The sequence below is a fragment of the Bos grunniens genome, chromosome X (assembly GCF_055505025.1).
Source record: "Bos grunniens cultivar Pamir isolate PY7600 chromosome X, Bosgru_T2T1.0, whole genome shotgun sequence".
Classification (NCBI taxonomy): Eukaryota; Metazoa; Chordata; class Mammalia; order Artiodactyla; family Bovidae; genus Bos; species Bos grunniens.
The window spans coordinates 111990884-111995445 of NC_141194.1; the positions used below are offsets into that span (position 1 = coordinate 111990884).

At 52.8% G+C, this 4562-nt stretch overlaps 1 pseudogene; it reads right to left on the bottom strand.

Annotated features, from left to right (window-relative positions):
• Window positions 1-3388: 3388 nt before the first annotated feature.
• Window positions 3389-4361, bottom strand: LOC147341180 (melanoma-associated antigen 10-like; annotated as a pseudogene).
• Window positions 4362-4562: the final 201 nt, after the last annotated feature.

Sequence of the window (4562 nt, forward strand, 5' to 3'; positions counted from 1 at the left end):
AGGATGGAAGTGAGATGTTGTGATCAAGTCACCACTAGCGGCTCAATGATCTGGAGGGAGGGTGCCACTGAGGGATCGGCATCACTCTCTGTCATGGTGGGGCAAACACCTGGTAGATGCCGTAGCTCTTCTGGCCTGCTGGTGGCGCCTGTGCTGCTGAGCCCAGATGCAGCATCATCCTTGGCCCCACGGCTCCTCCTCGCATGAGAGCACTGTGCAGCCCTGAGGGACCACTGACAGAGGCTGGGCGCTCTCAGTTCTTCAGGCACTGGGTCTTCAGTGATGTTTCTTGCCTCTTGTGTGCTGCATGCTTTTGTGAGTAGCAAGAGGCAATGCAGATATCTTCCTTTTTTGGTGTCCCTTCCTATAGGTTCATTGATGTACCCCTTCTCCAAACCTACTTGTGGCAATCTACCAAAATTTCTCATTCTAGTACCTGACTGGCTGGCTAATCCATTTTCCATCGTCTTTAAGCCCATGTCTATTCTTGGCTTGGGCCATTTCCTTTATCCATATATAGTGGATCCCTAGAGGCACCATCAGAATTTGCATCCACTGGGAGCGCGTTTCTGCTCGCCCCTGTCTCTATGGCCACATGTGGTGGAGGTGGTACTGCAGCAGGAGTCCATTTCCACCTGCAGTTTCAGTTCAGCCAACCCACCCCTCATCTATGCTCAGCATTTCTACACCCCCAGCAGCTGGTGAGAAAAGAACTTCCTGGCCCATTAATCTCCAGGAATAAACGGCGGCAGAGGTGCTTGTGACACATTTGCAGGTCATATTGGGGTTTAGCTCACCTTTTTGTAATCTATGGCCCTGCTTGGGTCTGATCTCCTCAGAGAAGCCACTTCTGTTTTGCGGTGGACTACTGTTGCAGTCGCCTCCCTTTGTGGGTCTGACAGAACCTAGCTCATGAGGACCAATGTCCACATGCTGTATGCCGAGGAGGTGGCCATGTGTTCCAGCAAAGATAACAAACCTGGCAAAGCAGTTGCTATCGAGTGGGTGGTGGTCCAGTGTCCTCCTTAGGAGCCTAGAGGTTTGAGTAGGGTCCAGACTGCTGAGGAGGTTCGGTGGGAACCACCTCCCTGCATCCTTTTGGTGTTAAGGGTGTCATTAATGTTTCACATCTCCCAAACCAGAGGGAATCTTGGTTTGTATTTACTGTCACAGTCAAGGTGCAGGGAGTGCACTTGGTCTCCCCGCTCTGATAGCTTCTATACTAATGGGCTTGTGTGCATTCAGGGCTTGTGCCCATCATCAAGCACGTCTGTTCTAATCGCACATCTGGAGGTGGCAGGCAGGAGCTCTCTGGGTCAGATCTAGGCCAGACCTCCGTATGTTCCTGGTGCACACATGCGCCCCCTCCACGGCGGACATTCACGGAGTGAAGGCCTGACTATCACTGCCCACAGCATCCCGCTTCTAGACATCCTTACAGTGTTTGCGTCTTTCCTCTCTCCCCCGCGTCCAGTCACCAAGGTGAACGATGTGGTCTCTTTGCGGGACAGATTTGGGGAATGATGGCTGCATACGTCTGCCAGGGTGTTGCAGAGTCTTTACACATGAGGATCCCTCCTTCCCTTTGGTCAATGGATTCTGTGTCTGACAATTGACTCAGGTCTGGGAACTGGGGAAGACGTCATGACTCTTTTGGAGCACTCTCTGCATCTTCCTGCTCACTCATCTTTGCTATGTATCAGATAGTAAGGAATCTGCCTGCAATGCAGGAGACCTGGGTTTGATCCCTGACTGGGGAAGATCCTCTGTAGAAGGGAATCGCAACCCACTCCACTATTCTTGCCTGGAGAATTCCATGGACAGAGGAGCCTGGCGGGCTACAGTTCATGGGGTCGCAAAGAGTCAGACATGACTGAGCGATGAGCATTTTCACTTACACTAATTAAGGCACAAAGGCACTGGCGACCCACTCCAGCACTCCTGCCTGGAAAATCCCATAGATGGAGGAGCCTGGTAGGCTGCAGTCCATGGGGTCGCTAAGAGTTGGACACGACTGAGCGACTTGACTTTCACTTTTCACTTTCCTGCATTGGAGAAGGAAATGGCAACCCACTCCAGTGTTCTTGCCTGGAGAATCCCAGGGACGGGGGAGCCTGGTGGGCTGCCATCTATGGGGTCACACAGAGTCGGACACGACTGACGTGACCTAGCAGCAATTAAGGCACAGATTTGTGGACAGCCCATCTCTCTTGACCCTAAGAACACCGTGTCCTGTTAGCAAGCTCTATACCCCTTTGCAGATCATAGCCTCTTTCTGCCACATCAGTTTTGCTGCTTTTACAATAATAGAGATCACATTCCTTTTGAAATTTAAGTGCCACCTGCTGAACTGAAGGGGATGTGATCCAAAACTTCCAGGTCTTTTTTCCCCATCTCCCACAGAAGGAACCCAGCTTCCCAAAGCCCCAAACCACCCTGCCTCAGGCACCGAGTGCTCCTTCTGGAGCCCCACCACCTCACACTGTGTTGCCTTGTTGTGTGGGAGTAGGGGACATCTCTGCACGGTCCTTGTGTGACTGCAGCTCCTAGACCATCGCTCTAGGCGTGGGGGTGTTCTGCTTCTTCTACTGAACCCTCTGCTAACACGGCCTTCCACAGAGCAGAGGCTCCGTGAGACTCTGGCTGAGAATAAGCCAGTGAACAAGGTACATATTAACTCTGACCAATTTTACCCTACTGTTTTTAATAACTAATGCAAATCCAAATAAACATAGATCTTTTAGTTTTATAGATTAACAGATGACAAAAGGTTTTAGAACTTTTATTTTTTATTCTCTATTTCCTTTTATTTTTTTCCCCATGCCCAGCAATTTTGGGGATCTTAGTTCCCCAACCAGGGATTGAACCTGGGCCCCAGCAATGAAAGCACTGAGTCCTAACCACTGCACTGTCAGAGAATTTCCAATTTCCCCATTTCTTGACTCCATAAATTATATTGTTCTTTCCCATTTCCAAGAAAATTCCTATTCCAATGAAATGTTAGCTTCCTCAGGGTCACAAAATAAAATAGGAGAGTTCCCAGGCTCTTTTACGGAACAGCAAAACTCCTGTCCTTAAACTTGGTAAGTACCTATACGTGTGTGACCATTGTCATTCACAAAGTTAGATACTGAAGTTTATTAAGCCTTCAGCTGAAAAAAACATTTGAAAAATTCGTAAAGAAAGCAGAGATGAATCTCCAAGTCACTGTGGAAAGAAGGAACCCAAAGATGCTACACACCGTGTCCCCGCTACTGGCCCAGGCCCTCAAGACTGAGAAGGCTGACCGCTCCCTCTTCAGTCACGGAGGGAAGGATCAGCCCCCCTTCCTGCCCCCAGGACACGCTGTTGGACGTGGACCTGGAAGGAGTCTGGCTGCTGCTCTGGCTCAGGGCCCCTCTTCCTCCTCCCTCTCAGCCTCTGCAGATGGGAGTGGGAAGGACCTGGAAGCCCCTGGATTGATTTTGAGCAGATGCTCTAGGACGTGCCGCTTGCTGCTCTCCACATAGGCCTGGGGACCCCACAGGAACTGGTAGCGAGCAGGGTCACCGCGGGGCACCTACTGATATTCCAGGAACCCCTCCTGAACCCACTTGGATCAGCACTCCCTGGGGTCCCTATAGATGTAGTGCTCCCTCCAGGTGTATACGCCCATGTCGTTCAGGGTTTCCCAGATCTCCTCCTCGTGGGCTCAGTTGCCCTCCAGGAGGGTCACGCCTAGAAGCACCACCAGGAGGCCGGCCTTGGGCATGCTGTGCCCATCGCTCACTAGCATGTAGGTGTGCTTCGTGTGGTCCACCTCCCTCACATCCACGCCGAAAACCAGCTGCAGGCACTCCGAGGCTTGGCGGAGGGCCTCAGGGAAGTGGTGCCCGTCCTCTCTGAGGACCATGTTCAGGATTTCTTCCTTCGTGGTTGGCTCCTTGCTGTGACACTTGAGGAGCAGGAAGTGCATGAGCTCCACCACCAGCAGTGCAGTGGGTCTGGGTGCGTGGACGTGGCACCTTCCCACTGGGTTCTCTCGGCCCCACCTAGTCTTGGCTGCTGGAGGCCTCATCTTTGGATTGGCTCCATGGAGCGGCAGCCATGGCACTGGGGAGAGAAAGGCACCTTGAGGGCTCGAGGTCAGGGGGGATGGGGGCTTCAGCATCAGCCAGCTCCAGCTCCTGCCGGGTGCCCAGGAACAGGACAGAGGAGGAGGAGGAAAGTGAGGAGGAGGGAGAAACGTATGCAACCTCCTCCTCCTCCTCCTCCTTCACCTCCTCCCCCTAAATAAACAGTCCCTCCACTGGGCTCTCAGCCTCCCTTGGGTCCTGAAGGTTGGCCTCACTCTCCTCATGGAGCTCGCTCATCCCAGGCATCAAACCACAGACAGAAGTGAGGCAGGGGGACAGATGGGGACCACGGGCCTGCGGGAGAGGGGGGTTTGAGCCGCCTTGGCTGTTTGAGTTTGAGTCCAGGGTTTGAATCCAGGGTTTCAGTCCACCCTGGGTGGACTGACACAGGCCACTGACAGGTCTCCTCTTGAGGGGTACTCTTGGGCCTCACAGGGACGCTCCTCC